Below are 24,048 nucleotides of genomic sequence, written 5' to 3' on the forward strand. Positions count from 1 at the left end.
GGCCGTTCTGGCGTAGGATTCAACGCGCTGGTCCCGCTATGCTGCATGGCACCGCCAGTCTCCGGACTCAGTTTATTTTCGGGGGAAAAAATTATCCGAAGTGGAAAAGCCAAAAGCCGAAAAATTAAAAATAAATATTATCAAAAAATAAAAAAAGGGCAAAAAATAAAAGGGGTGCAATACGAGGACTTCCTAGGTGGTCACCCATCCTAGTACTACTCTCGCCCAAGCACGCTTAACTGCGGAGTTCTGATGGGATCCGGCGCATTAGTGCTGGTATGATCGCACCCATGACAAGCCCTTCGAAACTCCTTTTTATGACAAAGCAGCCGGTCTCGACGGCCCGAGACATTCGCGCCGCCGGGGCCGTTCTGGCGTAAAATTCAACGCGCTGGTCCCGCTATGCTGCATGGCACCGCCAGTCTCCGAACTCAGTTTATTTTCGGAGGAAAAAAATTATCCGGAGTGGAAAAGCCAAAAGCCAAAAAATTAAAAATAAATATTATCGAAAAATAAAAAAGCGGGCAAAAAATTAAAGGGGTGCAACACGAGGACTTCCCAGAGGGTCACCCATCCTAGTACTACTCTCGCCCAAGCATGCTTAACTGCGGAGTTCTGATGGAATTCGGTGCATTAGTGCTGGTATGATCGCACCCATGACATGCCCTTCGAAACTTCCTTTTATGACAAAGCAGCAGACCTCGACGGCCCGAGACATTCGTGCCGACGGGGCCGTTCTGGCGTAGGATTCAACGCGCTGGTCCCGCTATGCTGCATGGCACCGCCAGTCTCCGGACTCAGTTTATTTTCGGAGGAAAAAATTATCCGAAGCGGAAAAGCCAAAAGCCAAAAGCCGAAAAATTAAAAATAAATATTATCAAAAAATAAAAAAACGGGCAAAAAATAAAGGGGTGCAACACGAGGACTTCCCAGGTGGTCACCCATTCTAGTGCTACTCTCGCCCAAGCACGCTTAACTGTGGAGTTCTGATGGGATCCGGTGCATTAGTGCTGGTATGATCGCACCCATGACAAGCCCTTCGAAACTCCCTTTTATGACAAAGCAGCCGGTCTCGACGGCCCGAGACATTCGCGCCGCCGGGGCCGTTCTGGCGTAGGATTCATCGCGCTGGTCCCGCTATGCTGCATGGCACCGCCAGTCTCCGGACTCAGTTTATTTTTGTGGAAAAAAAATTATCCGAAGTGGAAAAGCCAAAAGCTGAAAAATTAAAAATAAATATTATCAAAAAATAAAAAAAGGGCAAAAAATAAAAGGGGTGCAACACGAGGACTTCCTGGGGGGTCACCCATCCTAGTACTACTCTCGCCCAAGCACGCTTAACTGCGGAGTTCTGATGGGATCCGGCGCATTAGTGCTGGTATGATCGCACCCATGAGAAGCCCTTCGAAACTCCTTTTTATGACAAAGCAGCCGGTCTCGACGGCCCGAGACAATCGCGCCGCCGGGGCCGTTCAGGCGTAAAATTCAACGCGCTGGTCCCGCTATGCTGCATGGCCCCGCCAGTCTCCGAACTCAGTTTATTTTCGGAGGAAAAAAATTATCCGGAGTGGAAAAGCCAAAAGCCAAAAAATTAAAAATAAATATTATCAAAAAATAAAAAAGCGGGCAAAAAATTAAAGGGGTGCAACACGAGGACTTCCTAGAGGGTCACCCATCCTAGTACTACTCTCGCCCAAGCATGCTTAACTGCGGAGTTCTGATGGAATCCGGTGCATTAGTGCTGGCATGATCGCACCCATGATATGCCCTTCGAAACTTCCTTTTATGACAAAGCAGCAGACCTCGACGGCCCGAGACATTCGCGCCGGCGGGGCCGTTCTGGCGTAGGATTCAACGCGCTGGTCCCGCTATGCTGCATGGCACCGCCAGTCTCCGGACTCAGTTTATTTTCGGGGGAAAAAATTATCCGAAGAGGAAAAGCCAAAAGCCGAAAAATTAAAAATAAATTTTATCAAAAAATAAAAAAGCGGGCAAAAAATAAAAGGGGTGCAACACGAGGACTTCCCAGGTGGTCACCCATCCTAGTGCTACTCTCGCCCAAGCACGCTTAACAGCGGAGTTCTGATGGGATCCGGTGCATTAGTGCTGGTATGATCGCACCCATGACAAGCCCTTCGAAACTCTCTTTTATGACAAAGCAGCAGGTCTCGACGACCCGAGACATTCGCACCGCCGGGGCCGTTCTGGCGTAGGATTCAACGCGCTGGTCCCGCTATGCTGCATGGCACCGCCAGTCTCCGGACTCAGTTTATTTTCGGAGGAAAAAAATTATCCGAAGCGGAAAAGCCAAAAGCCGAAAAATTAAAAATAAATATTATCAAAAAATAAAAAAAGGGCAAAAAATAAAAGGGGTGCAACACGAGGACTTCCCAAGTGGTCACCCATCCTAGTGCTACTCTCGCCCAAGCACGCTTAACTGCGGAGTTCTGATGGGATCCGGTACATTAGTGCTGGTATGATCGCACCCATGACAAGCCCTTCGAAACTCCCTTTTATGACAAAGCAGCCGGTCTCGACGGCCCGAGACATTCGCGCCGCCGGGGCCGTTCTGGCGTAGGATTCAACGCGCTGGTCCCGCTATGCTGCATGGCACCGCCAGTCTCCGGACTCAGTTTATTTTCGTGGAAAAAAAATTATCCGAAATGGAAAAGCCAAAAGCTGAAAAATTAAAAATAAATATTATCAAAAAATAAAAAAAGGGCAAAAAATAAAAGGGGTGCAACACGAGGACTTCCTGGGGGGTCTCCCATCCTAGTACTACTCTCGCCCAAGCACGCTTAACTGCGGAGTTCTGATGGGATCCGGCGCATTAGTGCTGGTATGATCGCACCCATGACAAGCCCTTCGAAACTCCTTTTTATGACAAAGCAGCCGGTCTCGACGGCCCGAGACATTCGCGCCGCCGGGGCCGTTCTGGCGTAAAATTCAACGCGTTGGTCCCGCTATGCTGCATGGCACCGCCAGTCTCCGAACTCTGTTTATTTTCGGAGGAAAAAAATTATCCGGAGTGGAAAAGCCAAAAGCCGAAAAATTAAAAATAAATATTATCAAAAAATAAAAAAGCGGGCAAAAAATTAAAGGGGTGCAACACGAGGACTTCCCAGAGGGTCACCCATCCTAGTACTACTCTCGCCCAAGCATGCTTAACTGCGGAGTTCTGATGGAATCCGGTGCATTAGTGCTGGTATGATCGCACCCATGACATGCCCTTCGAAACTTCCTTTTATGACAAAGCAGCAGACCTCGACGGCCCGAGACATTCGCGCCGGCGGGGCCGTTCTGGCGTAGGATTCAACGCGCTGGTCCCGCTATGCTGCATGGCACCGCCAGTCTCCGGACTCAGTTTATTTTCGGGGGAAAAAATTATCCGAAGAGGAAAAGCCGAAAGCCGAAAAATTAAAAATAAATATTATCAAAAAATAAAAAAGCGGGCAAAAAATAAAAGGGGTGCAACACGAGGACTTCCCAGGGGGTCACCCATCCTAGTACTACTCTCGCCCAAGCACGCTTAACTGCGGAGTTCTGATGGGATCCGGTGCATTAGTGCTGGTATGATCGCACCCATGACAAGCCCTTCGAAACTCCCTTTTATGACAAAGCAGCAGGTCTCGACGGCCCGAGACATTCGCACCGCCGGGGCCTTTCTGGCGTAGGATTCAACGCGCTGGTCCCGCTATGCTGTATGGCACCGCCAGTCTCCGGACTCAGTTTATTTTCGGAGGAAAAAAATTATCCGAAGTGGAAAAGCCAAAAGCCGAAAAATTAAAAATAAATATTATCAAAATATAAAAAAACGGGCAAAAAATAAAAGGGGTGCAACACGAGGACTTCCCAGGTGGTCACCCATCCTAGTGCTACTCTCGCCCAAGCACGCTTAACTGCGGAGTTCTGATGGGATCCGGTGCATTAGTGCTGGTATGATCGCACCCATGACAAGCCCTTCGAAACTCCCTTTTATGACAAAGCAGCCGGTCTCGACGGCCCGAGACATTCGCGCCGCCGGGGCCGTTCTGGCGTAGGATTCAACGCGCTGGTCCTGCTATGCTGCATGGCACCGCCAGTCTCCGGACTCAGTTTATTTTCGTGAAAAAAAAATTATCCGAAATGGAAAAGCCAAAAGCTGAAAAATTAAAAGTAAATATTATCAAAAAATAAAAAAAGGGCAAAAAATAAAAGGGGTGCAACCCATCCTAGTACTACTCTCGCCCAAGCACGCTTAACTGCGGAGTTCTGATGGGATCCGGCGCATTAGTGCTGGTATGATCGCACCCATGACAAGCCCTTCGAAACTCCTTATTATGACAAAGCAGCCGGTCTCGACGGCCCGAGACATTCGCGCCGCCGGGGCCGTTCTGGCATAAAATTCAACGCGCTGGTCCCGCTATGCTGCATGGCACCGCCAGTCTCCGAACTCAGTTTATTTTGGGAGGAAAAAAATTATCCGGAGTGGAAAAGCCAAAAGCCGAAAAATTAAAAATAAATATTATCAAAAAATAAAAAAGCGGGCAAAAAATTAAAGGGGTGCAACACGAGGACTTCCGAGAGGGTCACCCATCCTAGTACTACTCTCGCCCAAGCATGCTTAACTGCGGAGTTCTGATGGAATCCGGTGCATTAGTGCTGGTATGATCGCACCTATGATATGCCCTTCGAAACTTCCTTTTATGACAAAGCAGCAGACCTCGACGGCCCGAGACATTCGCGTCGGCGGAGCCGTTCTGGCGTAGGATTCAACGCGCTGGTCCCGCTATGCTGCATGGCATCGCCAGTCTCCGGACTCAGTTTATTTTCGGGGGAAAAAATTATCCGAAGAGGAAAAGCCAAAAGCCGAAAAATTAAAAATAAATTTTATCAAAAAATAAAAAAGCGGGCGAAAAATAAAAGGGGTGCAACACGAGGACTTCCCAGGGGGTCACCCATCCTAGTACTACTCTCGCCCAAGCACGCTTAACTGCGGAGTTCTGATGGGATCCGGCGCATTAGTGCTGGTATGATCGCACCCATGACAAGCCCTTCGAAACTCCTTTTTATGACAAAGCAGCCGGTCTCGACGGCCCGAGACATTCGCGCCGCCGGGGCCGTTCTGGCGTAAAATTGAACGCGCTGGTCCCGCTATGCTGCATGGCACCGCCAGTCTCCGAACTCAGTTTATTTTCGGAGGAAAAAAATTATCCGGAGTGGAAATGCCAAAAGCCAAAAAATTAAAAATAAATATTATCAAAAAATAAAAAAGCGGGCAAAAAATTAAAGGGGTGCAACACGAGGACTTCCCAGAGGGTCACCCATCCTAGTACTACTCTCGCCCAAGCATGCTTAACTGCGGAGTTCTGATGGAATCCGGTGCATTAGTGCTCGTATGATCGCACCCATGATATGCCCTTCGAAACTTCCTTTTATGACAAAGCAGCAGACCTCGACGGCCCGAGACATTCGCGCCGGCGGGGCCGTTCTGGCGTAGGATAAAATGCGCTGGTCTCGCTATGCTGCATGGCACCGCCAGTCTCCGGACTCAGTTTATTTTCGGGAGAAAAAATTATCCGAAGAGGAAAAGCCGAAAGCCGAAAAATTAAAAATAAATATTATCAAAAAATAAAAAAGCGGGCAAAAAATAAAAGGGGTGCAACACGAGGACTTCCCAGGGGGTCACCCATCCTAGTACTACTCTCGCCCAAGCACGCTTAACTGCGGAGTTCTGATGGGATCCGGTGCATTAGTGCTGGTATGATCGCACCCATGACAAGCCCTTCGAAACTCCCTTTTATGACAAAGCAGCAGGTCTCGACGGCCCGAGACATTCGCACCGCCGGGGCCGTTCTGGCGTAGGATTCAACGCGCTGGTCCCGCTATGCTGCATGGCACCGCCAGTCTCCGGACTCAGTTTATTTTCGGAGGAAAAAAATTATCCGAAGTGGAAAAGCCAAAAGCCGAAAAATTAAAAATAAATATTATCAAAAAATAAAAAAGCGGGCAAAAAATTAAAGGGGTGCAACACGAGGACTTCCCAGAGGGTCACCCATCCTAGTACTACTCTCGCCCAAGCATGCTTAACTGCGGAGTTCTGATGGAATCCGGTGCATTAGTGCTGGTATGATCGCACCCATGATATGCCCTTCGAAACTTCCTTTTATGACAAAGCAGCAGACCTCGACGGCCCGAGACATTCGCGCCGGCGGGGCCGTTCTGGCGTAGGATTCAACGCGCTGGTCCCGCTATGCTGCATGGCACCGCCAGTCTCCGGACTCAGTTTATTTTCGGGGGAAAAAATTATCCGAAGAGGAAAAGCCAAAAGCCGAAAAATTAAAAACAAATTTTATCAAAAAATAAAAAAAGGGGCGAAAAATAAAAGGGGTGCAACACGAGGACTTCCTAGGTGGTCACCCATCCTAGCGCTACTCTCGCCCAAGCACGCTTAACTGCGGTGTTCGGATGGGATCCGGTGCATTAGTGCTGGTATGATCGCACCCATGACAAGCCCTTCGAAACTCCCTTTTATGACAAAGCAGCCGGTCTCGACGGCCCGAGACATTCGCGCCGCCGGGGCCGTTCTGGCGTAGGATTCAACGCGCTGGTCCCGCTATGCTGCATGGCACCGCCAGTCTCCGGACTCAGTTTATTTTCGGAGGAAAAAAATTATCCAAAGAGGAAAAGCCAAAAGCTGAAAAATTAAAAATAAATATTATCAAAAAATAAAAAAAGAGGCAAAAAATAAAAGGGGTGCAACACGAGGACTTCCCAGGTGGTCACCCATCCTAGTGCTACTCTCGCCCAAGCACGCTTAACTGCGGAGTTCTGATGGGATCCGGTGCATTAGTGCTGGTATGGTTGCACCAATGACAAGCCCTTCGAAACTCCCTTTTATAACAAAGCAGCCGGTCTGGACGGCCCGAGACATTCGCGCCGCCGGGGCCGTTCTGGCGTAGGATTCAACGCGCTGGTCCCGCTATGCTGCATGGCACCGCCAGTCTCCGGACTCAGTTTATTTTCGGGGGAAAAAATTATCCGAAGTGGAAAAGCCAAAAGCCGAAAAATTAAAAATAAATATTATCAAAAAATAAAAAAAGGGCAAAAAATAAAAGGGGTGCAACACGAGGACTTCCTAGGTGGTCACCCATCCTAGTACTACTCTCGCCCAAGCACGCTTAACTGCGGAGTTCTGATGGGATCCGGCGCATTAGTGCTGGTATGATCGCACCCATGACAAGCCCTTCGAAACTCCTTTTTATGACAAAGCAGCCGGTCTCGACGGCCCGAGACATTCGCGCCGCCGGGGCCGTTCTGGCGTAAAATTCAACGCGCTGGTCCCGCTATGCTGCATGGCACCGCCAGTCTCCGAACTCAGTTTATTTTCGGAGGAAAAAAATTATCCGGAGTGGAAAAGCCAAAAGCCGAAAAATTAAAAATAAATATTATCAAAAAATAAAAAAGCGGGCAAAAAATTAAAGGGGTGCAACACGAGGACTTCCCAGAGGGTCACCCATCCTAGTACTACTCTCGCCCAAGCATGCTTAACTGCGGAGTTCTGATGGAATTCGGTGCATTAGTGCTGGTATGATCGCACCCATGACATGCCCTTCGAAACTTCCTTTTATGACAAAGCAGCAGACCTCGACGGCCCGAGACATTCGTGCCGACGGGGCCGTTCTGGCGTAGGATTCAACGCGCTGGTCCCGCTATGCTGCATGGCACCGCCAGTCTCCGGACTCAGTTTATTTTCGGAGGAAAAAATTATCCGAAGCGGAAAAGCCAAAAGCCAAAAGCCGAAAAATTAAAAATAAATATTATCAAAAAATAAAAAAACGGGCAAAAAATAAAGGGGTGCAACACGAGGACTTCCCAGGTGGTCACCCATTCTAGTGCTACTCTCGCCCAAGCACGCTTAACTGTGGAGTTCTGATGGGATCCGGTGCATTAGTGCTGGTATGATCGCACCCATGACAAGCCCTTCGAAACTCCCTTTTATGACAAAGCAGCCGGTCTCGACGGCCCGAGACATTCGCGCCGCCGGGGCCGTTCTGGCGTAGGATTCATCGCGCTGGTCCCGCTATGCTGCATGGCACCGCCAGTCTCCGGACTCAGTTTATTTTTGTGGAAAAAAAATTATCCGAAGTGGAAAAGCCAAAAGCTGAAAAATTAAAAATAAATATTATCAAAAAATAAAAAAAGGGCAAAAAATAAAAGGGGTGCAACACGAGGACTTCCTGGGGGGTCACCCATCCTAGTACTACTCTCGCCCAAGCACGCTTAACTGCGGAGTTCTGATGGGATCCGGCGCATTAGTGCTGGTATGATCGCACCCATGAGAAGCCCTTCGAAACTCCTTTTTATGACAAAGCAGCCGGTCTCGACGGCCCGAGACAATCGCGCCGCCGGGGCCGTTCAGGCGTAAAATTCAACGCGCTGGTCCCGCTATGCTGCATGGCACCGCCAGTCTCCGAACTCAGTTTATTTTCGGAGGAAAAAAATTATCCGGAGTGGAAAAGCCAAAAGCCAAAAAATTAAAAATAAATATTATCAAAAAATAAAAAAGCGGGCAAAAAATTAAAGGGGTGCAACACGAGGACTTCCTAGAGGGTCACCCATCCTAGTACTACTCTCGCCCAAGCATGCTTAACTGCGGAGTTCTGATGGAATCCGGTGCATTAGTGCTGGCATGATCGCACCCATGATATGCCCTTCGAAACTTCCTTTTATGACAAAGCAGCAGACCTCGACGGCCCGAGACATTCGCGCCGGCGGGGCCGTTCTGGCGTAGGATTCAACGCGCTGGTCCCGCTATGCTGCATGGCACCGCCAGTCTCCGGACTCAGTTTATTTTCGGAGGAAAAAATTATCCGAAGAGGAAAAGCCAAAAGCCGAAAAATTAAAAATAAATTTTATCAAAAAATAAAAAAGCGGGCAAAAAATAAAAGGGGTGCAACACGAGGACTTCCCAGGTGGTCACCCATCCTAGTGCTACTCTCGCCCAAGCACGCTTAACAGCGGAGTTCTGATGGGATCCGGTGCATTAGTGCTGGTATGATCGCACCCATGACAAGCCCTTCGAAACTCTCTTTTATGACAAAGCAGCAGGTCTCGACGACCCGAGACATTCGCACCGCCGGGGCCGTTCTGGCGTAGGATTCAACGCGCTGGTCCCGCTATGCTGCATGGCACCGCCAGTCTCCGGACTCAGTTTATTTTCGGAGGAAAAAAATTATCCGAAGCGGAAAAGCCAAAAGCCGAAAAATTAAAAATAAATATTATCAAAAAATAAAAGAAGGGCAAAAAATAAAAGGGGTGCAACACGAGGACTTCCCAGGTGGTCACCCATCCTAGTGCTACTCTCGCCCAAGCACGCTTAACAGCGGAGTTCTGATGGGATCCGGTGCATTAGTGCTGGTATGATCGCACCCATGACAAGCCCTTCGAAACTCCCTTTTATGACAAAGCAGCCGGTCTCGACGGCCCGAGACATTCGCGCCGCCGGGGCCGTTCTGGCGTAGGATTCAACGCGCTGGTCCCGCTATGCTGCATGGCACCGCCAGTCTCCGGACTCAGTTTATTTTTGTGGAAAAAAAATTATCCGAAGTGGAAAAGCCAAAAGCTGAAAAATTAAAAAAAATATTATCAAAAAATAAAAAAAGGGCAAAAAATAAAAGGGGTGCAACACGAGGACTTCCTGGGGGGTCACCCATCCTAGTACTACTCTCGCCCAAGCACGCTTAACTGCGGAGTTCTGATGGGATCCGGCGCATTAGTGCTGGTATGATCGCACCCATGACAAGCCCTTCGAAACTCCTTTTTATGACAAAGCAGCTGGTCTCGACGGCCCGAGACATTCGCGCCGCCGGGGCCGTTCTGGCGTAAAATTCAACGCGCTGGTCCCGCTATGCTGCATGGCACCGCCAGTCTCCGAACTCAGTTTATTTTCGGAGGAAAAAAATTATCCGGAGTGGAAAAGCCAAAAGCCGAAAAATTAAAAATAAATATTATCAAAAAATAAAAAACCGTGCAAAAAATTAAAGGGGTGCAACACGAGGACTTCCCAGAGGGTCACCCATCCTAGTACTACTCTCGCCCAAGCATGCTTAACTGCGAAGTTCTGATGGAATCCGGTGCATTAGTGCTGGTATGATCGCACCCATGATATGCGCTTCGAAACTTCCTTTTATGACAAAGCAGCAGACCTCGACGGCCCGAGACATTCGCGCCGGCGGGGCCGTTCTGGCGTAGGATTCAACGCGCTGGTCCCGCTATGCTGCATGGCATCGCCAGTCTCCGGACTCAGTTTATTTTCGGGGGAAAAAATTATCCGAAGAGGAAAAGCCAAAAGACGAAAAATTAAAAATAAATATTATCAAAAAATAAAAAAGCGGGCAAAAAATAAAAGGGGTGTGTTGCCCAGATAGACAACCCAAGGGGGGGGGTGAATTGGGTTTTTAATATAATTTGGCTAATTAAAACTTAGTGGATGATTAATTAAAAACTATAGCAAGTTATTTAATTAAAGCCTAGTGCTGTGAGTAATGTGCGGGGAAGAAGATGAGAGACAATGCACTACAAACACAAAGTTTTATAGTGGTTCGGAGCTAACCCTTGCTCCTACGTCTACTCCCCAAGTCTCACTTGGGAATTTCACTATAACCCCCTTGGATTACAGCCGGTTGTTTTGCAAGCTCACAACCAAACTTGTTGTTTTACGAGCTCACAACGAACTCGGTCGGTTTTCCCAGGCTCACCGACTAGAACCAACCCCGATTGTTTTTTCGGGCTCAAAATCAAACCCTTACACACGTTGGTTTTAACTTGGCTCACCAACCAACCTTAAACCCCTTGATTCAATCCCCCGATTGAATCAAGTAGATACAAGAGATAGAAGAAAACAGAAAATAGCTTCTCAAAAAGCAGATTTAAGACAATATAATCGTAAGGGAGTTAGAAGCCCTCAAACGCTTTTAAGCTGGTGAAGAGGTATGGCTTCTGGAACTCCGGTCTCCTCTTGGAAGAGTGGTCGACTTGAATGCAGGAGGAGGAAGCTTTGATTGTTGGGAAGAAGTTGTTGGAGCAGTAAATGCAGATCTCCCCTTTTTCGTTTAAGAGCACTTGGAGAGCTTGAAAACTTGAATGCTTGGAGTGGAATATCTGTTCTCTACCTTGCTACAGTCCTCTGTGGCTATTTATGCCAACCCCCACGGAAACTAGCCGTTACTCTGCTTTTTCTGGTCGTTCTGCACACTCTGCGCAGCCTGACAATATGACCGTTGGTGGGTTGGAGTCGACTCGCGCGATCAGGAGTCGACTCGTCTGTAGCAGGAGTCGACTCACGCTTTTCCGGAGTCGACTCGGCAACTGTTCCAAATTTGAATTAAAGTTGCCGTCTTGACTGGGAGTCGACTCGTCTTGACCTGGAGTCGACTCGCCAACTTCTGGAGTTGACCTGGCAATTTTTGGAGTCGGCTCATCCACTGAAGTTCGTGGATCCAAATTTGAATTTTGTCCACTCGAGTCGACTCGACTGTCCTGGGAGTCGACTCGAATCTCAGAGCCCGAACTCTCGATTCTCTGTCGTTTGGCTCATCCAGTCTTGGAGTCGACTCGAACCTCCTTGGAGTCGACTCGGCTCTCAGTTTCCGAAAGTTGGTCTTCTGCCTTTTGACGTGAAGCTTGTCTTGGAGTCGACCCGAGCTGTCTGGGAGTCGACTCGAATCTCAGAGGCAGTAACATGGTCTTCTGTCTGTTGATGGTCGCTCAGTCTCGGAGTCGACTCGTGTACTGCGGGAGTCGACTCGAATCTCAGAGTCCGAAAATCGTTCTCTGACTTTTTCCTTGTGTTCCTCTGAGAGTCGACTCTTACCTTCTTTGGAGTCGACCTGCCAACCATCGGAGTCGAATCGCGTTCTACTGGAGTCGACTCGAATCTCAGACCCGAAAACTGCTCTCTGACTTTTCTGCCTGTGACTGCTTGGAGTCGACTCTTACTTCCCTGGAGTCGACTCGGTGAACATTGGAGTCGACTCACGCACTTCAGGAGTCGACTCGTTGACAGGTTCTGAGATGAAGCTTTCTGTTCTTCTTTCTGTTCTCAGTCGGAGTCGACTCGTACTAATCTGGAGTCGACTCGAGCTCGTGCCAGTGAACTTGATACGCTTGGAGTCGACTCGTGATACTCGGGAGTCGACTCGAGTCTCAGACATTGGTTCATGCAGACTTCTTAACTTATCCAAAATACTATGAACCAAGTCTAGAAACACTTGGACAGGATTTTCACTGAAACACTCAATTGAATTCATTAGTAATCACAAGATATACTCAATTGCTTTGAGCTCATCAAAATCAAATGGGGTTTTAATCAATCACTCCACAATCTCCCCCTTTTTGATGATGACAAAACTTTGAGTATATGTAAAATGAATTGCTCATAAAACAATGAAGTAAAATCCATAAATGAATTCAAATGTCTGATAATTTAATTTATCCAAGTTTGAAAGGAGTGAAACATTAAATTTCGAAGTTAAAGCTCCCCCTTTCATTTGGAATTATATAAGCCTTCATATTATGCAATCAATTGTTTGGCTTATATGTCATTAATGTTTTAGCTTGATTAAAATTCAGATTCTCCCCCTCAACATATGCATTCAACTATATTTTGATTTTCTGAATTTCCTCTTCATGCTTTGAAGTTTTTTTGAACTGAATTTTATCTTTTTAGAGGGAAAATCTGTCAATTTGTTCTTGAGTAGGATTCAGCTAATCTCCGAATATCCCTTGAATAGATTCTGGAGATTACTCCATTAGGAGCCCCAAAAGAGAGATAATGAGCCTCGAGGTACCGAATCCACTTAGAACAAATTTGTGTGTATTTTTAAGAGTTTATCGTTTTATTTATTTCCATTGATTTCTTTTACATATTTTTTCAATATTTCTCTCCTTTTACATATTTTACCATATTTTATACATATTTCTCCCCCTTTTTGTCATCATACCAAAAAGGAGGTAATCACACACAATCAATGGCACAATCAACAAATGGCACATCAAATGGCACATAATTGAAGATAAAATGTCTACTCATTGTATTGATATGAATGTGAATACATTTGAGCATACAATAAGTAAGGTAAAACAATACATCACACAAAAACATCTATGGCCTCCTCGAGGATGAGGCTCCCCCTCTCGAGGATGCATCTCCTCCTCTGGAGGATGTAGCTCCTCCTCTCGAGGATGTGGCTCCTCCTCTCAATCGGCTCTGCTCCATGAGGAGGGAGACTGCATCTGTCACATGGCCAAGCTGTGCGATGATAGACGTGGTGGCTCTGCTATGTATAGTGGAGAGCTCTGTCACCGACGCCTGAAGCCCAGTCACTGATGTCTGAAGTGCGTCCAGCTTGTCGATGAGTACATTCGACAAGCGCTCGGCCCCCTCGGTGGTGGTGTGCATGTCACGACCTATCTCCTCTCGCATCTGTCGAGTGGAGCTCGTGACCTCACTCATGCTGTGGAACTGGGCCTGGACCAAACTCCGGATATTGTAGATCTCTTCCCGTACATGAGCCGTCATGTCAGTCACGGCTGTCAAGGAAGGGACCAACTGAGAAGATACGGGTGCAGGAGTGGGAGCAGTCACCGCACCTCGGAGCTCCCGAAGCAGCTCATCCCTCAGATCTCGGACGATCTCCTGCCGCAGCTCCCGGAGCTGCTCTGGATCAATCCGAACCTCCATAGATGGTGTAGCTGAGGAGGAAGGTCCGGCAAAGGTGGTAGGAGCAGGAGGAGTGGATGGGAGGTCTGGATGGTCTGGAAGGTCTGGGTAGTCTGAATCTGGCTCAGGACTGGGTAATGGTCTGGTGGTCTGAGCAGTGAGAGTAGACTTCCTAACCCAGATCCCTTCTCTCTTCCGAAATCCCATCCTGTGCATAGTCCCCGTACACAAGCGATCAGTCCATCGCAAGGCACGAGAGGGTTCCCTCTCAGGAATGGGAATCTCGTACTGCCTAAAAAGAAGAGTGAATAACATCCCGTATGGGAGTGAGAGCCTAGGTCTATCTAGGGGCTCACACATATACCTATAAATGAGCTTTGGAAAGTTGATCGGGGTGTCCTGAAGGATATAAGACATAATAGCTAAGTCCCTCTCATTCACAAAATCAAATCTCCCTGTCTTAGGGAAGATGGACCTGGACAGAATGCTCAAAAGGATTCTCACTTCAATAGGAAGTGAGCTAGCAGATACCTCATCTAGGGGGGACTGAGGTGGATGCCCTAAGACGACCGTAAGGGCCGCAACTCTATCCTCAGGGTGTGCGGGAGCCACCCCTACTAATGGAAGGTGAAGGATATGGGCAATGAGGTCCTCTGTGACACGCAACGGGACACCTACTACCGTACCCTCGATACCTCCATCTCCCCGATGGACGGTACTGTAAAACTCTTGAACTAGGCCAGGATAGGTGGGAAGGTCCAAGGTGAGGAAGTACTCTAGGCCCTGGGCTCTAAGCCTATCGCCTATGGTGAACCCCTCCCGGGAGAGATAGTCGAAATCGACAAACCTCCCGGAGGTGACGGCCTTCCCGGCCAACGGCCTAACGAGAACCACCCTAGGCGGGGAACGATCTGGAGGTGGTTGCCTCGCGGGATCGTGCCGCGCCTTGGAGCGTCGTTCGAGACCGGCCTCGGGACGGGACCTCTTCCTAACGACGGTCTTACGAGGCATCTTGACCTAAACGGAAAGAAAAATACCTAGAGGACGGTGAAGAACCGACGGAGGAAGCTCGAGACGGACCGGAAATGACCTAGGAACGGATGGAAACTCAATGTCCGGCGAAGAATCGACGGGAAAAGGGCTTGGAGACGATCGGGGATGACCTAGGAGTCGGCTCTAGGGCTTTGTGAACAGTGGCGGCTTGAGGAAAAGTGTTTACGAAACGACAAACCTAGGGTTAAAAAGTCGGATCCCGACTGCGAGTCGACTCCCCTGATTCGCGAGTCGACTCGACCTCGAGTCGACTCCAGAATATGCGCGAGTCGACTCTCTGTTAGCGCATGTAGACTTCGAGTCGACTCCCGACAGTGTGCGAGTCGACTCCCCCTCAGCTGCCAACTTTGCGAGTCGACTCCCGCTAATGCGCGAGTCGACTCCCCCTTAGGAGCCGACTCTGAAACTTACTCGAGTCGTCTCTAACCTTGGCACGCACCTAAAAACCATGCCATAATCGTGCCAAATGAGGGAAAATCACCTAATTAAGGACTGATTTGATGATCACTGCATAGAAACTCTATTTTAACCTCATTCTAATCATCAAAATCAATTAATCTAGTGAAAAACTCTCACTAGGATGGATCAATCACTCCTAATCCCCTTCTAAGCACACTAAACCTCTCTTCACTTAGGGGTTTTGTAAAAATGTCTGCTAATTGATTATCAGTACACACAAATTGGAGTGACACATCACCATTCAATACATGATCTCTTATGAAGTGATGTCTTATCTCAATGTGTTTAGTTCTTGAGTGTTGAATTGGATTTTTAGTTAGATTTATGGCACTTGTGTTATCACAATTAATGGGAATTTTATCTTGTTTAATGCCATAATCTTCTAATTGTTGTTTAATCCATAAGATTTGAGCACAACAACTCCCGGCTGCAACATATTCAGCTTCTGCAGTGGATAATGCAACCGAGTTTTGTTTCTTGCTAAACCATGAGATTAGGTTTTCTCCTAGAAATTGACAAGACCCGCTGGTACTTTTTCTATCAAGCTTACATCCAGCGAAGTCTGAATCTGTGTACCCTATTAAGTTTAGGCTAGATTCTTTAGAGTACCACAGCCCTATGTTCTTAGTTCCAATTAAGTATTTAAAGATTCTCTTAACTGCAGCTAGGTGTGATTCTTTAGGATTAGCCTGATATCTAGCACACATGCACACACTAAACATAATATCAGGCCTACTTGCAGTAAGATACAGTAAAGAACCTATCATACCTCTATAAAGTTTTTGATCTACAGATTTACCTGATTCATCTTGGTCTAACTTGCATGATGAGCTCATGGGGGTGCTGATTGACTTGTTTCCCTCCATATCAAACTTCTTGAGCATCTCCTTGATATATTTTGCTTGATTGATGAAGATGCCTCCTTCAGATTGTTTGATTTGAAGCCCTAGGAAGTAATTCAGCTCTCCCATCATGCTCATCTCAAACTCACTCTGCATCAAATCAGCAAACTCTTCGCAGAGGCGATTGTTAGTAGCACCGAAAATGATATCATCAACATAAATCTGTACTAATAACATATCTTTGTTTTGCTTTTTTAGAAATAATGTTGTGTCTACATTTCTCCTAGAGAATTCATGTTCTAATAGGAATTTACTAAGTCTCTCATACCATGCTCTAGGTGCTTGTTTTAGTCCATAAAGCGCTTTGTTCAGTTTATACACATGATTAGGGTATTGATGATTTTCAAAACCAGGAGGTTGTTCTACATACACCTCCTCATTAATAAACCCATTTAGAAAAGCACTTTTTACATCCATTTGATATAGCTTGAAGTCCTTAGAGCATGCATATGCTAATAGAAGTCTAATCGCCTCAAGTCTAGCTACGGGAGCAAAGGTTTCATCAAAATCTATGCCTTCTTCTTGATTATAACCCTTTGCTACTAGTCTAGCCTTATTCCTTATAACAATTCCATTTTCATCTAGTTTATTTTTATATATCTATTTTGTACCTATTATTGGATATTCAGAAGGTCTCTCTACTAGATCCCACACTTTGTTTCTAGTAAATTGGTTTAGTTCTTCTTGCATTGCATTTATCCAATTTACATCATTTTCGGCTTCTTCTATATGTTTGGGCTTAAAGTGTGAAACAAAAGCTAGATGGTTATTCAAATTTCTAAGAGATGCTCTAGTCCTAACCGGTTGTGATGGATCATCTAGAATTAGTTCCTTAGGATGCCCGTGAGCATACCTCCAAGCTTTAGTTAGCCCATGATCCACTATAGGCTCTTGGTTTGATGATTCTCCTTCAATCAACTTTTGATTACCATCTTGTAATCCCACCTCATCTATCTTTTCTTCAAGTATTTCAATATCATCATCAAGATTGGCTTTCTTACTAGAGGAGATGTCACTAGAGTCATCAAAAACAACATGTATAGATTCTTCTATAACTAGGGTTCTTTTATTAAAGACTCTATAGGCTTTACTAGTTGTAGAATAACCTAAGAATATTCCTTCATCAGATTTAGGGTCAAATTTCCCTAGATTATCTTTCCCATTATTATGTACAAAACACCTACATCCAAAAACATGAAAATAGTTAACCTTTGGTTTTCTGTTTTTCCACAGTTCATAAGGTGTTTTCTTTATGATGGGTCTTAATAGAACTCTATTTAATATATGGCAAGAAGTATTAATGGCTTCTCCCCAAAAGTACTTAGGGAGGTTACTTTCACATAACATCGTTCTAGCCATTTTCTCTAGTGTTCTATTTTTCCTTTCCACAACTCCATTTTGTTGTGGTGTCCTAGGTGCAGAAAAATTATGGGTTATCCCCTTTTTACTACAAAATTCATCAAATAATTGATTTTCGAATTCGGTACCATGGTCACTTCTAATGGCTATGACTGAAGACTCTCTAGCATTTGTTACTTCCTTATGGAACTTTTTAAACATGGAAAATGCTTGGTCCTTATGTGCTAGAAACATGACCCATGTGTACCTAGAGTAATCATCTACTATAACTAGACCATATTTATTTCCACCTAGGCTTGTTGTTCTAGTTGGACCAAATAGGTCCATGTGTAATAATTCTAGAGGCCTAGAGGTAGAGACACATTTTATGGGTTTAAAAGAATTCCTAGATTGTTTGCCAAATTGACATGCTTCACAGATTTTGTTCTTTTCAAATTTTAACTTTGGCAAACCTATCACGGAATCTCTTTTAACTAATTTAGTTATTGTGTCCATGCTTGCATGACCTAACTTACGGTGCTATAACCAACTAGCATCATTATCTTTAGTTTCATTAACAACTAAACATTGGTTATGTTTTGCAAGGTCTTCTAGGTCTACCACATATACATTTCCACGTCTAATCCCTTTAAAAACTAAACTATTATCATTAGTATTTGTTATAATGCATAGTGATGGTTTAAACATAACATCATATCCTTTGTCACATAATTGACTAATGCTTAACAAGTTATGCTTAAGACCATCAACATATCTAACATTATCTATAAAAGTAGAAGGGGTGATTTGAACTTTACCAATACCAATGATGTGACCTTGGTTGTTGTCTCCAAACGTCACAGCACCTCTCTTCTTAGCTTCAAGGGTGAAAAATTGGTCTTTATCACCCGTCATGTGCCTTGAGCAGCCACTATCCAAATACCATCAATTTTTGTTGACCTTGGCTGCAAGACACTCCTACACAAGCAAATCATGTCATCTTAGGTACCCAAGTTTTCTTGGGTCCTTCATGGTTAGTCAAGTTGGTTCCTTTTGGAACCCATACCCTTTTAATTTTTCTTTTAGTTTTACTTTTTCTAAAATTACATACATTTGCTTTATGGCCTACTGTACCACAACAAAAGCAGGTTATTTTCTTAGTTTTTGTTTCCCCAGCTTTAACAAAGAAGTTACTAAGAAGTTTTTGCTTATTCCTTGGTTTATATCCTAAACCGGCTTTATTAAACACTGCACGTTGACTATTTAGTATCATGTTTAATTTTTCAGAACTATAGGTAAATCTTTCAACTAAGGATTTGTATTTGTTAAGTTCTTTAGTTAGTGTCTGATTTTCGGCTTTTAGATCATTAAGTTCTTTAGTAAGATCCTTATCTAAGGTTTGTTTATATTTTTTAAGTTCTGAAAATTCCTTAGTTAGTTTTTCATTTTCTTTAGTTAAGGTGTTGGTCTTTTGAGTTAAAAGTTAGTTGCTTGTTTTAAGTTCTATATTTTCTTTGGTGATTAAATCCTTATCCTTAACTAATTTATCGTATTTATGTAGGTATGATTGATTAGTTATTTTCAGTTCTTTATTCTTAAGATTTATAGCCTTATATTCTACCATTAATTCATTAAATGCATCATAAAGTTCATCAAAAGAAAAATCAGGATGCGTGTCGGAAGTTACCTCGTTTTCGTTGGCCATGAAACAGAAATTGGCCTTCTCTTCTTGTTCATCATCTGATGAGGAGGATGATGAGTCGGAGTCCGATAGGGTAGTCACAAGTGCCTTTTTCTTCTTGTACTTACTCCCCTTCTTCAGTAAGGGGCACTCTGCTCTTATGTGACCCGGCTTCTTGCACTCGTAACAACCAATCCCCTCATTTTCCCTTTCCTTACCTTTGTCCTTTCGGTAGGAATTTGAGGGGCCTCTCCTTTGATGATAGGACTTCTTGTGGTTGATGAATTTCTGGAACTTGCGCACAAGAAGAGCCTCACCACCATCTTCCTCATCTTCTTCTTCTTCGCTGCTGCTGCTGCAAGACAAGTCCTTGTTAGAAGAAGTAGATTTAAGGGCTATTACCTTTTTCTTATGGGAGGACTCTTCCTCGTTGTGTTATTTCATGGTGAGCTCGTGCGTCATGAGGGATCCAAGAAGCTCCTCAAGTGGTAGCTTGTTCAAGTCCTTGGCTTCTTGAATTGCTGTCACCTTAGCTTCCCACGACCTCGGTAGACACCGAAGGATTTTCCTGACAAGCTCACTGTTAGTATAGTTCTTGCCAAGGCTTTTTAGGCCATTGACAATATCAGTAAACCTAGTGAACATGGATGTGATTGTTTCATTTGAATCCATTTTAAATAGTTCATATTTATGAACCAAGATGTTTATTTTGGATTCCTTGACTTGATTCGTGCCCTCATGGGTCACTTCAAGTCTGTCCCAAATTTCTTTTGCTGAATTACAAGTTGAAATCCTATTGAATTCATTACGGTCTAAGGCACAATAGAAGACATTCATTGCTTTAGAGTTTAATTGTGCCTTTCTCATGTCATGTTCATCCCAGTCCATTTCAAGTTTAGGTACCTTAACACCATCTACGTATATGGATGGGATGTATGGCCCATTTACTACAATGGACCACATCTCATAGTCTTGGGCTTGGATGAATATTCTCATCCTAGCCTTCCAGTATGAGTAGTCAGATCCATTGAAGAAAGGGGGTCTTTGGGTGGACTGACCCTCAATGTGAGAAGATCCAAATGGGGTTGTCATTTTGATCTTTTAACTCTTGAGTGGAAGAGTTTTTGGCTCTGATACCACTTGTTGCCCAGATAGACAACCCAAGAGGGGGGGGGGGGTGAATTGGGTTTTTAATATAATTTGGCTAATTAAAACTTAGTGGATGATTAATTAAAAACTATAGCAAGTTATTTAATTAAAGCCTAGTGCTGTGAGTAATGTGCGGGGAAGAAGATGAGAGACAATGCACTACAAACACAAAGTTTTATAGTGGTTCGGAGCTAACCCTTGCTCCTACGTCCACTCCCCAAGTCTCACTTGGGAATTTCACTATAACCCCCTTGGATTACAGCCGGTTGTTTTGCAAGCTCACAACCAAACTTGTTGTTTTACGAGCTCACAACGAACTCGGTCGGTTTTCCCAGGCTCACCGACTAGAACCAACCCCGATTGTTTTTCCGGGCTCACAATCAAACCCTTACACACGTTGGTTTTAACTTGGCTCACCAACCAACCTTAAACCCCTTGATTCAATCCCCCGATTGAATCAAGTAGATACAAGAGATAGAAGAAAACAGAAAATAGCTTCTCAAAAAGCAGATTTAAGACAATATAATCGTAAGGGAGTTAGAAGCCCTCAAACGCTTTTAAGCTGGTGAAGAGGTATGGCTTCTGGAACTCCGGTCTCCTCTTGAAAGAGTGGTCGACTTGAATGCAGGAGGAGGAAGCTTTGATTGTTGGGAAGAAGTTGTTGGAGCAGTAAATGCAGATCTCCCCTTTTTCGTTTAAGAGCACTTGGAGAGCTTGAAAACTTGAATGCTTGGAGTGGAATATCTGTTTTCTACCTTGCTACAGTCCTCTGTGGCTATTTATGCCAACCCCCACGGAAACTAGCCATTACTCTGCTTTTTCTGGCCGTTCTGCACACTCTGCGCAGCCTGACAATATGACCGTTGGTGGGTTGGAGTCGACTCGCGCGATCAGGAGTCGACTCGTCTGTAGCAGGAGTCGACTCACGCTTTTCCGGAGTCGACTCGGCAACTGTTCCAAATTTGAATTAAAGTTGCCGTCTTGACTGGGAGTCGACTCGTCTTGACCTGGAGTCGACTCGCCAACTTCTGGAGTTGACCTGGCAATTTTTGGAGTCGGCTCATCCACTGAAGTCCGTGGATCCAAATTTGAATTTTGTCCACTCGAGTCGACTCGACTGTCCTGGGAGTCGACTCGAATCTCAGAGCCCGAACTCTCGATTCTCTGTCGTCTGGCTCATCCAGTCTTGGAGTCGACTCGAACCTCCTTGGAGTCGACTCGGCTCTCAGTTTCCGAAAGTTGGTCTTCTGCCTTTTGACGTGAAGCTTGTCTTGGAGTCGACCCGAGCTGTCTGGGAGTCGACTCGAATCTCAGAGGAAGTAACATGGTCTTCTGTCTGTTGATGGTCGCTCAGTCTCGGAGTCGACTCGTGTACTGCGGGAGTCGACTCGAATCTCAGAGTCCGAAAATCGTTCTCTGACTTTTTCCTTGTGTTCCTCTGAGAGTCGACTCTTACCTTCTTTGGAGTCGACCTGCTAACCATCGGAGTCGAATCGCGTTCTACTGGAGTCGACTCGAATCTCAGACCCGAAAACTGCTCTCTGACTTTTCTGCCTGTGACTGCTTGGAGTCGACTCTTACTTCCCTGGAGTCGACTCGGTGAACATTGGAGTCGACTCACGCACTTCAGGAGTCGACTCGTTGACAGGTTCTGAGATGAAGCTTTCTGTTCTCAGTCGGAGTCGACTCGTACTAATCTGGAGTCGACTCGAGCTCGTGCCAGTGAACTTGATACGCTTGGAGTCGACTCGTGATACTCGGGAGTCGACTCGAGTCTCAGACATTGGTTCATGCAGACTTCTTAACTTATCCAAAATACTATGAACCAAGTCTAGAAACACTTGGACAGGATTTTCACTGAAACACTCAATTGAATTCATTAGTAATCACAAGATATACTCAATTACTTTGAGCTCATCAAAATCAAATGGGGTTTTAATCAATCACTCCACAGGGTGCAACACGAGGACTTCCCAGGGGGTCACCCATCCTAGTACTACTCTCGCCCAAGCACGCTTAACTGCGGAGTTCTGATGGGATCCGGTGCATTAGTGCTGGTATGATCGCACCCAAGACAAGCCCTTCGAAACTCCCTTTTATGACAAAGCAGCAGGTCTCGACGGCCCGAGACATTCGCACCGCCGGGGCCGTTCTGGCGTAGGATTCAACGCACTGGTCCCGCTATGCTGCATGGCACCGCCAGTCTCCGGACTCACTTTATTTTCGGAGGAAAAAAATTATCCGAAGCGGAAAAGCCAAAAGCCGAAAAATTAAAAATAAATATTATCAAAAAATAAAAAAAGGGGCAAAAAATAAAAGGGGTGCAACACGAGGACTTCCCAAGTGGTCACCCATCCTAGTGCTACTCTCGCCCAAGCACGCTTAACTGCGGAGTTCTGATGGGATCCGGTCCATTAGTGCTGGTATGATCGCACCCATGACAAGCCCTTCGAAACTCCCTTTTATGACAAAGCAGCCGGTCTCGACGGCCCGAGACATTCGCGCCGCCGGGGCCGTTCTGGCGTAGAATTCAACGCGCTGGTCCCGCTATGCTGCATGGCACCGCCAGTCTCCGAACTCAGTTTATTTTGGGAGGAAAAAAATTATCCGGAGTGGAAAAGCCAAAAGCCAAAAAATTAAAAATAAATATTATCAAAAAATAAAAAAGCGGGCAAAAAATTAAAGGGGTGCAACACGAGGACTTTCCAGAGGGTCACCCATCCTAGTACTACTCTCGCCCAAGCATGCTTAACTGCGGAGTTCTGATGGAATCCGGTGCATTAGTGCTGGTATGATCGCACCCATGACATGCCCTTCGAAACTTCCTTTTATGACAAAGCAGCAGACCTCGACGGCCCGAGACATTCGCGCTGGCGGGGCCGTTCTGGCGTAGGATTCAACGCGCTGGTCCCGCTATGCTGCATGGCACCGCCAGTCTCCGGACTCAGTTAATTTTCGGGAGAAAAAATTATCCGAAGAGGAAAAGCCAAAAGCCGAAAAATTAAAAATAAATATTATCAAAAAATAAAAAAGCGGGCAAAAAATAAAAGGGGTGCAACACGAGGACTTCCCAGGGGGTCACCCATCCTAGTACTACTCCCGCCCAAGCACGCTTAACTGCAAAGTTCTGATGGGATCCGGTGCATTAGTGCTGGTATGGTCGCACCAATGACATTCCCTTCGAAACTCTCTTATATGACAAAGCAGCAGACCTCGACGGCCCGAGACATTCGCGCCGCCGGGGCCGTTCTGGCGTAGGATTCAACGCGCTGGTCCCGCTATGCTGCATGGCACCGCCAGTCTCCGGACTCAGTTTATTTTCGGGGGAAAAAAATTATCCGAAGTGGAAAAGCCAAAAGCCGAAAAATTAAAAATAAATATTATCAAAAAATAAAAAAAAGGGCAAAAAATAAATTGGTGCAACACAAGGACTTTCCGGGGGGTCACCCATCCTAATACTACTCTCGCCCAAGCACGCTTAACTGCGGAGTTCTGATGGGATCCGGTGCATTAGTGCTGGTATGATCGCACCCATGACAAGCCCTTCGAAACTCCTTTTTATGACAAAGGAGCCGGTCTCGACGGCCCGAGACATTCGCGCCGCCAGGGCCGTTCTGGCGTAGGATTCAACGCGTTGGTCCCGCTATGCTGCATGGCACCGCCAGTCTCCGGACTCAGTTTATTTTCGGAGGAAAAAAATTATCCGAAGAGGAAAAGCCAAAAGCCAAAAAATTAAAAACAAATTTTATCAAAAAATAAAAAAA

The 24,048-nt window shown here is 45.8% G+C and overlaps 29 non-coding genes and 3 pseudogenes across 29 annotated transcripts; all 32 read right to left on the bottom strand.

Moving 5' to 3' along the window:
- Nucleotides 1-171: 171 nt before the first annotated feature.
- LOC149754141 (5S ribosomal RNA) lies at nucleotides 172-290 on the bottom strand. Its single transcript, XR_016403511.1, has one exon. It is a non-coding gene; the product is annotated as a 5S ribosomal RNA (ribosomal RNA).
- A 247-nt stretch (nucleotides 291-537) lies between these two features.
- On the bottom strand, nucleotides 538-656 carry LOC149754142 (5S ribosomal RNA). The gene has a single exon (XR_016409040.1). It is a non-coding gene; the product is annotated as a 5S ribosomal RNA (ribosomal RNA).
- Nucleotides 657-908: 252 nt separating this feature from the next.
- On the bottom strand, nucleotides 909-1,027 carry LOC149754143 (5S ribosomal RNA). The gene has a single exon (XR_016407921.1). It is a non-coding gene; the product is annotated as a 5S ribosomal RNA (ribosomal RNA).
- Nucleotides 1,028-1,273: 246 nt separating this feature from the next.
- Nucleotides 1,274-1,392, bottom strand: LOC149754144 (5S ribosomal RNA). Its single transcript, XR_016405268.1, has one exon. It is a non-coding gene; the product is annotated as a 5S ribosomal RNA (ribosomal RNA).
- A 247-nt stretch (nucleotides 1,393-1,639) lies between these two features.
- On the bottom strand, nucleotides 1,640-1,758 carry LOC149754145 (5S ribosomal RNA). The gene has a single exon (XR_016408974.1). It is a non-coding gene; the product is annotated as a 5S ribosomal RNA (ribosomal RNA).
- A 246-nt stretch (nucleotides 1,759-2,004) lies between these two features.
- On the bottom strand, nucleotides 2,005-2,123 carry LOC149754146 (5S ribosomal RNA). Its single transcript, XR_016406497.1, has one exon. It is a non-coding gene; the product is annotated as a 5S ribosomal RNA (ribosomal RNA).
- Nucleotides 2,124-2,369: 246 nt separating this feature from the next.
- On the bottom strand, nucleotides 2,370-2,488 carry LOC149754147 (5S ribosomal RNA). Its single transcript, XR_016406242.1, has one exon. It is a non-coding gene; the product is annotated as a 5S ribosomal RNA (ribosomal RNA).
- Nucleotides 2,489-2,734: 246 nt separating this feature from the next.
- Nucleotides 2,735-2,853, bottom strand: LOC149754148 (5S ribosomal RNA). Its single transcript, XR_016405657.1, has one exon. It is a non-coding gene; the product is annotated as a 5S ribosomal RNA (ribosomal RNA).
- Nucleotides 2,854-3,100: 247 nt separating this feature from the next.
- Nucleotides 3,101-3,219, bottom strand: LOC149754149 (5S ribosomal RNA). The gene has a single exon (XR_016406092.1). It is a non-coding gene; the product is annotated as a 5S ribosomal RNA (ribosomal RNA).
- A 246-nt stretch (nucleotides 3,220-3,465) lies between these two features.
- On the bottom strand, nucleotides 3,466-3,584 carry LOC149754150 (5S ribosomal RNA). The gene has a single exon (XR_016410937.1). It is a non-coding gene; the product is annotated as a 5S ribosomal RNA (ribosomal RNA).
- Nucleotides 3,585-3,831: 247 nt separating this feature from the next.
- Nucleotides 3,832-3,950, bottom strand: LOC149754151 (5S ribosomal RNA). The gene has a single exon (XR_016404069.1). It is a non-coding gene; the product is annotated as a 5S ribosomal RNA (ribosomal RNA).
- Nucleotides 3,951-4,539: 589 nt separating this feature from the next.
- On the bottom strand, nucleotides 4,540-4,658 carry LOC149754152 (5S ribosomal RNA; annotated as a pseudogene).
- Nucleotides 4,659-4,904: 246 nt separating this feature from the next.
- LOC149754153 (5S ribosomal RNA) lies at nucleotides 4,905-5,023 on the bottom strand. The gene has a single exon (XR_016400923.1). It is a non-coding gene; the product is annotated as a 5S ribosomal RNA (ribosomal RNA).
- A 247-nt stretch (nucleotides 5,024-5,270) lies between these two features.
- On the bottom strand, nucleotides 5,271-5,389 carry LOC149754154 (5S ribosomal RNA; annotated as a pseudogene).
- Nucleotides 5,390-5,635: 246 nt separating this feature from the next.
- On the bottom strand, nucleotides 5,636-5,754 carry LOC149754155 (5S ribosomal RNA). Its single transcript, XR_016410949.1, has one exon. It is a non-coding gene; the product is annotated as a 5S ribosomal RNA (ribosomal RNA).
- Nucleotides 5,755-6,001: 247 nt separating this feature from the next.
- Nucleotides 6,002-6,120, bottom strand: LOC149754156 (5S ribosomal RNA). Its single transcript, XR_016406093.1, has one exon. It is a non-coding gene; the product is annotated as a 5S ribosomal RNA (ribosomal RNA).
- Nucleotides 6,121-6,366: 246 nt separating this feature from the next.
- LOC149754157 (5S ribosomal RNA) lies at nucleotides 6,367-6,485 on the bottom strand (annotated as a pseudogene).
- A 247-nt stretch (nucleotides 6,486-6,732) lies between these two features.
- LOC149754158 (5S ribosomal RNA) lies at nucleotides 6,733-6,851 on the bottom strand. Its single transcript, XR_016406015.1, has one exon. It is a non-coding gene; the product is annotated as a 5S ribosomal RNA (ribosomal RNA).
- A 245-nt stretch (nucleotides 6,852-7,096) lies between these two features.
- Nucleotides 7,097-7,215, bottom strand: LOC149754159 (5S ribosomal RNA). Its single transcript, XR_016403819.1, has one exon. It is a non-coding gene; the product is annotated as a 5S ribosomal RNA (ribosomal RNA).
- A 247-nt stretch (nucleotides 7,216-7,462) lies between these two features.
- Nucleotides 7,463-7,581, bottom strand: LOC149754160 (5S ribosomal RNA). Its single transcript, XR_016409041.1, has one exon. It is a non-coding gene; the product is annotated as a 5S ribosomal RNA (ribosomal RNA).
- Nucleotides 7,582-7,833: 252 nt separating this feature from the next.
- Nucleotides 7,834-7,952, bottom strand: LOC149754161 (5S ribosomal RNA). Its single transcript, XR_016407922.1, has one exon. It is a non-coding gene; the product is annotated as a 5S ribosomal RNA (ribosomal RNA).
- A 246-nt stretch (nucleotides 7,953-8,198) lies between these two features.
- LOC149754162 (5S ribosomal RNA) lies at nucleotides 8,199-8,317 on the bottom strand. The gene has a single exon (XR_016405269.1). It is a non-coding gene; the product is annotated as a 5S ribosomal RNA (ribosomal RNA).
- Nucleotides 8,318-8,564: 247 nt separating this feature from the next.
- On the bottom strand, nucleotides 8,565-8,683 carry LOC149754163 (5S ribosomal RNA). The gene has a single exon (XR_016408975.1). It is a non-coding gene; the product is annotated as a 5S ribosomal RNA (ribosomal RNA).
- A 246-nt stretch (nucleotides 8,684-8,929) lies between these two features.
- Nucleotides 8,930-9,048, bottom strand: LOC149754164 (5S ribosomal RNA). Its single transcript, XR_016406498.1, has one exon. It is a non-coding gene; the product is annotated as a 5S ribosomal RNA (ribosomal RNA).
- A 246-nt stretch (nucleotides 9,049-9,294) lies between these two features.
- Nucleotides 9,295-9,413, bottom strand: LOC149754165 (5S ribosomal RNA). The gene has a single exon (XR_016406499.1). It is a non-coding gene; the product is annotated as a 5S ribosomal RNA (ribosomal RNA).
- A 245-nt stretch (nucleotides 9,414-9,658) lies between these two features.
- LOC149754166 (5S ribosomal RNA) lies at nucleotides 9,659-9,777 on the bottom strand. Its single transcript, XR_016405270.1, has one exon. It is a non-coding gene; the product is annotated as a 5S ribosomal RNA (ribosomal RNA).
- Nucleotides 9,778-10,024: 247 nt separating this feature from the next.
- Nucleotides 10,025-10,143, bottom strand: LOC149754167 (5S ribosomal RNA). The gene has a single exon (XR_016408083.1). It is a non-coding gene; the product is annotated as a 5S ribosomal RNA (ribosomal RNA).
- Nucleotides 10,144-22,236: 12,093 nt separating this feature from the next.
- On the bottom strand, nucleotides 22,237-22,355 carry LOC149754168 (5S ribosomal RNA). The gene has a single exon (XR_016411706.1). It is a non-coding gene; the product is annotated as a 5S ribosomal RNA (ribosomal RNA).
- Nucleotides 22,356-22,602: 247 nt separating this feature from the next.
- LOC149754169 (5S ribosomal RNA) lies at nucleotides 22,603-22,721 on the bottom strand. Its single transcript, XR_016407939.1, has one exon. It is a non-coding gene; the product is annotated as a 5S ribosomal RNA (ribosomal RNA).
- Nucleotides 22,722-22,968: 247 nt separating this feature from the next.
- Nucleotides 22,969-23,087, bottom strand: LOC149754170 (5S ribosomal RNA). Its single transcript, XR_016408256.1, has one exon. It is a non-coding gene; the product is annotated as a 5S ribosomal RNA (ribosomal RNA).
- A 246-nt stretch (nucleotides 23,088-23,333) lies between these two features.
- LOC149754171 (5S ribosomal RNA) lies at nucleotides 23,334-23,452 on the bottom strand. Its single transcript, XR_016405652.1, has one exon. It is a non-coding gene; the product is annotated as a 5S ribosomal RNA (ribosomal RNA).
- Nucleotides 23,453-23,698: 246 nt separating this feature from the next.
- Nucleotides 23,699-23,817, bottom strand: LOC149754172 (5S ribosomal RNA). The gene has a single exon (XR_016407030.1). It is a non-coding gene; the product is annotated as a 5S ribosomal RNA (ribosomal RNA).
- Between the last annotated feature and the right edge of the window lie 231 nt (nucleotides 23,818-24,048).

This window comes from Phoenix dactylifera, chromosome 4 (genome assembly GCF_051530095.1).
Source record: "Phoenix dactylifera cultivar Ajwa chromosome 4, Ajwa_hap1_PhDact_Kaust_v1.1, whole genome shotgun sequence".
NCBI classification, from domain to species: Eukaryota; Viridiplantae; Streptophyta; class Magnoliopsida; order Arecales; family Arecaceae; genus Phoenix; species Phoenix dactylifera.